Raw genomic sequence first — 7,230 nt, 5'->3', positions numbered from 1 at the left:
GAGAAGCACACACACAGTCACAGAGTTATACAGCACAGAAACAGGCCCTTCGGCCCAACCCGTCCGTACTGACCAAGATGCCCATCCAAGCTAGTCCCATTGCCCAGGTTTGGCCCATATACCTCTCAACATTTCCTATCTACGTACTGTCCAAATGTCTTTTAAATGTAATTGTACCTGCCTCAACCACTTCTTCTGGCAGCTCGTTCTATACACTCACCACCCTGTGTGTGACAAAGTTCCCTTTATAAGGTCCAGGTATCCACACACACTGGACAGCTCATCCAAGATATGTACCTACACAGACAGCTAGTTCCTGGAGTCTACGCACATGGGACTCTTCATCCCTGAGTGACTACACATGCTGGATCGCCGTTTATTAGTTGTGTGCACACAGGGCAGTGGGTTCTGAGGTGTGTGCACACAGGGCAGTTGGTTCTGAGCTGTGTGCACACAGGGCAGTGGGTTCTGAGGTGTGTGCACACAGAGCAGTTGGTTCTGAGGTGTGTGCAAACAGGGCAGTGGGTTCTGAGGTGTGTGCACACAGGGCATTTGGTTCTGAGGTGTGTGCACACAGGGGAGTTAGTTCCAAGAATACACACAAAGGAAAACTAATGGATAGATATGTATACACGTAGAATAGGTGGTTCCTATGTGTATGCACACAGAGAACTAATTCCTAGATGTGTACACACAAAGTAGCTAATTTCCTGATGTTTCTGAAGCCAGTTCCACAATATGCACAAGGAAAGTTCTGATCATTTCTAGATGTGTACACACACAGCACAGTTTTTTCCTAGTTGCGCGCGCACACGCACACACACACACACACACACACACACACACACACACACACACACACACACACACACACACACACACACACACACACACACACACACACACAGAGTTAATTCCTAGTACACTAAATCCTTGAGGGATAGGGTCATGGGTATCCCATGAATAACAGAAGACACAGACACCTCTGAGGCTGCTGGTGATGTAACTCAGTCTGCAGTGCCACACATCATCAACACCTCCATGGACATCTGTGTAAGTTTCAGTTTGTATGTAAATCTACCCATGTTCCTGACCCCCTGTGCTCCTGATCCCAGCTCTGGCTCCAACTCACTCTCCAGACACAGCTTCTGGCTGTAAACCAACCCATAGTCCTGATCCATTTTTCTAACCTCCCTCCCTTCCTTCCTACCCACCCACCCACCTACCTACCTATCCATGTAATGTATAGACCCTGTGTCTTGCACTGTACTGCAGCCACAAAACAAACAAATGTCACATCATATGGCAGTGATAATAAATCCGATTCTGACCCCGAACCCTGGTGTCCCACACCCCAACCTTGCAAGCACACAGATCAGCAGGTCAGTGGATAACGGGGACCTGGTGAATTGAAAATTAGAGAAAAAACTGCAGATGATGGAAATGTGAAATAAAAACTCAGTGGGTCACATGGTATCTGTTAATGTTTAAGGTGAGTTCCTGGGTGTGTACACAGACAGGGAGCTAGTTCCCACTTGTCTGTATGCGCAGGACTGCTAGTTGCAAGATCCATATGCACAGGACGGTAGATCCTGGGTGTGTACACAATAGCAGCTAGTTCCTACATCTGTACACACACAGCTCAGATAATTGCTAAAGGTCTACAACACTGGACAGCTAAATTTGTGCATGTGTGCACACACGGGACTGCTGTTTCTGGATGCATACACATACTGGATAGCTAGTTCCTCGAGGTGTATATACACAGCAAGGTTAATTCCTTCATATGCTCACACACAGGTCAGTTCATTCATATATGTGTAGCAGCACAATACTGCTCATTCCTGGATGTGTACACACAGGACAGTTATTTACTGGATGTGTACGTGTGCAGGATGGTTAATTGTACAACGTAACAAACTCTGAACATGTTCTTCATTCTCATTGGTGGGAGCCAATGGGAGCCTATGGGAGTCAGTGGGAGCCAGTGGGAGCCGACCTCTAACTTTGTTCATTGAATTTGCATCCGTGTTCTGGATCTTTCCACTAGGTGGAGGCAGTTGCATGTACATCGCTGTGTGATCAGTCGATGTGTCACACATAGTTTGGCTTTAAGTGATGTTGGACAACCTGCTTTGTGAAATGAATGTTAACTTTCTGAGGCAGGTTTTTTACACAAGTCCAGGTACTGTCCTGTCCAACATCTCCCCTCTGAGAGCAAACCACTGGCCCACTGTGGATCCAGCCTCCCATGGATGTAGAACATAGAACAGTACAGCACAGGAACAGGCCCTTCGGCCCACCTTGTCTGTGCTGACCATGATGCCAATTTAAACTAAGCCCCTGGTCTCTATCCCTCCATTCACTGCCTGTTCATGTGTCTGTCTAAATGTCTCTGAAACCTCCCCTGGCAGCATGTTCCAGGCACCCACCACTCTCTGTGTATAAAATTTACCCTGCACATCCCCTTTAAACTCTCCCATCTCACCTTAAACCTGTGCTCTCTAGTATTTGACATTTCCACCCTGGGGAAAAGACTGACTGTCTACTCTCTCTGTGCCTCTCATAATTTTATAAACCACTATCAGGTCTCCCCTCAGCCTCCACCGCTCCAGAGAAAACAATCGAAGTTTGTCCAACCTGTCCTCACAGCTCATCCCCTCTAATCCAGGCAACATCCCGGTGAAGCTCTTCTGCACCCTGTCCAGAGCCCCCACACCCTTCCTGTCCTTTTCCTAGTCTGTTTTTATGTCAGATTCCAGCATCTGCAGTTGTTTGACCTTGCTGTCAGGAGTGGTTGTTGGATTTGGACAGGGTGACCACCGGCACCTTCATGGTTATGGGTAACTGCTTGCCAACGTTCAGGACCAGCCCTCGAGTAGGCAGCCAGGCTCCTCCTTGTAGCAGCACCAGACTCCCCTGCCTCAGGCCTGGAGGGCTGTGGGTGGTGGGAGAAGGTCAGGGTGAGGGCATGGGGTGGGGAGGAGTCCGGAGCTGCTAGTTCTTGTCCCCACTCAGGTGGAACTGGGGAATTCCCTCTGGACAGGTTACATCCCATGGGCCTGGTGTAAGTGTTAATGGATCTCCAACCCTCCATCCTGGAGATCCTAGTGTTTTCTCCAGTTGGGTCCAACTGCTTGATGGGGTAGGGGCAGGGGAGTTGTCTGCAGGGTTTCACCCAACTGGGTCATGGGATTGGCCCGTGTGGGTGTGGAATTGTTTAAAGGGGCAGGTTGTATGGCCAGTGGCCAGAGGGTTGGGACATGGTGATTGGCAGCGTGGGGTCATGTGATAAAACCTTCAGGAATACATCCAACCAGGGTTGATGACCCTACGGAGTGTTCTGACTCCTGGAGGTAGTCCCCAGGAGGCTGCTCACGGGATAGCAGGGAGGGAGCTGCGTCACAGGACAGGCGATTTGCTTCGGGAAACTGCTGTTCCACAATACTTGGATTCAAGGAACTTTACGAACGGCTTCAGCTGCAGGCTGAAGTGAGGTGAGGTGCCGGGGCGTCTTTGCCAAACCCCAGCCTTCCGATGGGAAAGGAGGGTTTGCAGACTGAATTGTGGGTGTGCAGACAGTCACCGAGGGACGGAGGCAGCTTGGTGGAGAAGCTGTGAACAATTACAGCAAAACTCTGAAAACCAAGTGCTGGACCATCCTTTGGGAATCTGTACATTTTTAATTGCCAGAAGTGTTTTATTTTTGAGCGTCAGACTGGTTTGCAGACTTGGAATGTTCTGGGAGGTTGCTGGTGTTCACACGGAGTGAACTGGAACTCGACCGAGGTCTGCCTTGGAGAATCACGTGAGCTTGGGTTCCAGAGCCTGGGTCCCACCGCCGGCTGCACTTGGGAACATGGAGCTACACTGGCCTGTGAGCTGCTTCCTGTTGTCCTCAGCACCAAGGCTGGGGTCAGATGGCCGGGGGAGGGGGGGCAGGGGCAGGGCGGGGGGAGGGGGATGGGGCAGGGGGAAGGGGTGGGGGGACGGGGCAGGGGGGTGGGGACAGGGTGGGGGGGGAGGGGGGCAGGGCTGGGGGTGGTGGGGGTGACCAAAGTTTTCCTTGACGGAGGGCCGGTGGCAGGAGGGGTGGGTATTTAGGACAACACCAGGTGCTGTAGGAATGGGATCCTGAGGTTCAGCAGGCTGCTCACTGCTGGCTATCCCGGTGCAGGGACCTGCTCCACACCAGTTAATGAATCGCCCAAGGGTGCTCACTTAGGTGGTGGGGCAGCGGGTAGTGCTGCTACTGCACTGCTCCAGCCACCCGGGTTTGACCCCAATCTCGGGCGCTGTCTGTGTGGAGTTTGCACATTCTCCCTGTGATGGTGTGGGTTTCCCCCGGGTGCTCTGGTTTCCTCCTACGTCCCTCGACGTGCAGGATCAATGGGTCAATCGGCCACTGCGAATGGTCCCAACATGATCCCAAGGGTTGATGATGGTCTGGTGTGTGGGAGAGGGAAGGAGTCACAGGGCTACAGGGACTGCATGAGTGGGGCTGATGGGATTGCTCTGCTGGGAGTCAGCATGGACCAGATGGGCTGAATGGCTCCCTCTGTGCCTTTAGCAGACACCTGGTATCTGCCGTCACAGAGGTGGCAGTTGTACACAGCACGTTCTCACTGATTCCACATTTCACACACTTCCCTCGCAGACTGATGGTGGGAGTGCGGCTAGTTTAAAACCGAGGCCTACAGCCAACGACGGGGCCCAGGTCTGTTCACAGCCCATGTCAGCCCCTCTCCCAGGGCCAACCAGCTGATCAGATTCCCATCATTTCCATCTGTGTCTTGTTCTGTGGAAAACTATGAAATGTCCCTCCCTCCCTCCCGATTCTCAGTGAGAAGCAGCCTGCCTGCCGAAGATATTCCGCTGCCCAGTGTGAATTTATCGTTGGATTACAGACTCCATGACCCAGGTCCCTTTCCCACAATCCTTGCCCCCCTGAGTGTGCTCATCGACATTTCTGGCAGATCTCGGCGCTGTAAAAATAAACCAGTGATGGGCTCCAGTTGTTTGCATTTCCTGTTTTAAAAGCACTTATTAACTGCTGAAAATCACAGGAAGAGTTTGTGGCTCAGCTCTGAAGGGTCTGAGTCAAGTTCTGAGTCACCACATCCCATTGGCTGAGGCATTGGGAGTGCTCCGAGCTTCAGTACAAGACCCGACAAACCCTCCTGGTCCTGTGGGTTCACAGTAACCAGCTGACTCCCCCCATCCTGCTCCGTTCCGATGAGTTAATTAATTGCTGGCTGAGATAACAGTAACCAATGTCCCCATTATATGTGCTGGCTTGGATTTTATCTCGGTTGTAAATGTGCAGGGTTAGCAGTGCTGGTTCGAGCTGGTGTTCCCCTGGTTGTTGGCTGAACTTCTGAACTTCAGTCATCAACAGGGGGTGTGTGCGGGGGTGGAGGGGGTGCGAGGAGGGGGGTCTTTCCATTGGTGAGAAGGGGGTGAAACCCGGAATGGGATGGTGGTCTTGAAATTGGGAATGGGGAAAGAGTAGGGAAGATGAGGATAGTGAGTGATGTGAGGGATGGGGGAGCATCATAAGCTGGGAGTGTGGGTGTCGGCGATGTAAGGAATGGTGAGAGGTAGAGTGTGTGGGGGTGAAGGAGAGAGGTGGGTGTGGGGGAGTGGGTGGTGCTGTTGAGGGGAACATGTGGGGGTGGCAGATGGTTAGGAGGGAGGACTGATGGACCAGTCGGTAGGGTGGGAAGTGAATCGTGATGTCTATTTATTTTCCTGAAAGAATCCTTTGGTCATGGAACCATGTACAGAGGCAGGAGAGTCCTGGACAACTCATCAATGCCCCGAGACATCGATCCATCCCCAAACAACACGAACTTTCACAAGGTCACCGTGGAGCCAGTCTGGGTAAGGATAGTGGACTTTGCTCCCCACATCTCATTGCTCTTCAGTACTCCCCACACGACACAGTGCCGTCGTTTCACCAGTTCTATCTTCTTTATTGCAGATGTTTTTAATTAACTTCCTGTCTGCCTGGTGGATGTGACTCATGACTTCAGGCTACCAGTTGCTGTACAATGAGTGAACAGAATCAGGACAAAGTTTGCCCTCATTTCAGGGAGTCCTGAGGGAGCTAAATTTTACTCTTTCACTGGCCGTCAGCAATTATTGTCGTTATAGAGTCATACAGCATGGAAACAGGCCCTTCGGCCCAATTCGTCCATGCTGACCAAGATGCCCATCTAATGACCTTTAACCTGAGTGATTTGCTGGGTCATTCCAGAGGGCAGTTGACCACATTGGAGTGGGTTTGGAGGGAGGAGCGAGACTGAGGGCAGGAGGTTGGTTTCCAACAATAGGTAGCTTCATCATCACCGACAACAGCCTTTATTCCAGATCCATTTAGTTGCCTGAATTTAAATTCCCCAACTGCCATGGTGGGATTCAAACTCACGTCTCCAGATACCAGTCCAGTGACAAAGCCACTGAGTGAATGCAGTGGTGAGAGATGTATCAGAACAACCAAGTAGTCAGCTCCCTGAACACAGAATTCAGATCCTGATAACTATTTATTAAGACCCTGGCAAAACCAGGAGCTCAGCTGATGGTGGTTAATGTCCATGGGGCTGTCACTGTGCAGTTCCCAGTCGACGGCTGCCTTTGTCCATGTTCCTGATTTATCACACTGACTAGACGTGCACCGTGCTGTCAGTGAGCTCTGAGGAATGTGAGCCAATGCTGTGGTGTGAATCACTGTTCCACTCATGATTCTTGGGAAGCCAATAACTTTTCTTAAACCATCAAAGCAACAGTCATAGAGAGTCACAGAACAGTACAGCACAGGAACAGGCCCTTCAGCCCACAACACCCATGCTGACCTATTTGCTTACCTACACTAATCCTATTTGCCCACATTAGGACCATATCCTTCTATGTCCTGTCTATTTGTGTGTCTGTCAAGATGTCTCTGAAACGCCATGATTGTATCTGACTCCACCACCTCCTCTGGCAGCGAGTTCCAGATATCACCCGCTCTCTGTGTGAAAACCTCCCCTCACGTCCCCTTTAAAACTCCTTCCTCTCACCATTGACCTCTGCCCTCTTGTTTTTGATACCCCTGCCATGGGGAAAAGATTCTGACTAATTATCCTACCTGAGCATCTTATAGTTATACATCCCCCTATCTGGTCACCCCCCTCAGCCTTCTTCGCTTCAGGGAAAACAAGCCCAGCCTGTCCTGTTTGTCCCCACAAC

Source organism: Pristis pectinata, chromosome 30, assembly GCF_009764475.1.
Source record: "Pristis pectinata isolate sPriPec2 chromosome 30, sPriPec2.1.pri, whole genome shotgun sequence".
Lineage (NCBI taxonomy): Eukaryota > Metazoa > Chordata > Chondrichthyes > Rhinopristiformes > Pristidae > Pristis > Pristis pectinata.
This window is presented reverse-complemented; position numbering follows the sequence as displayed.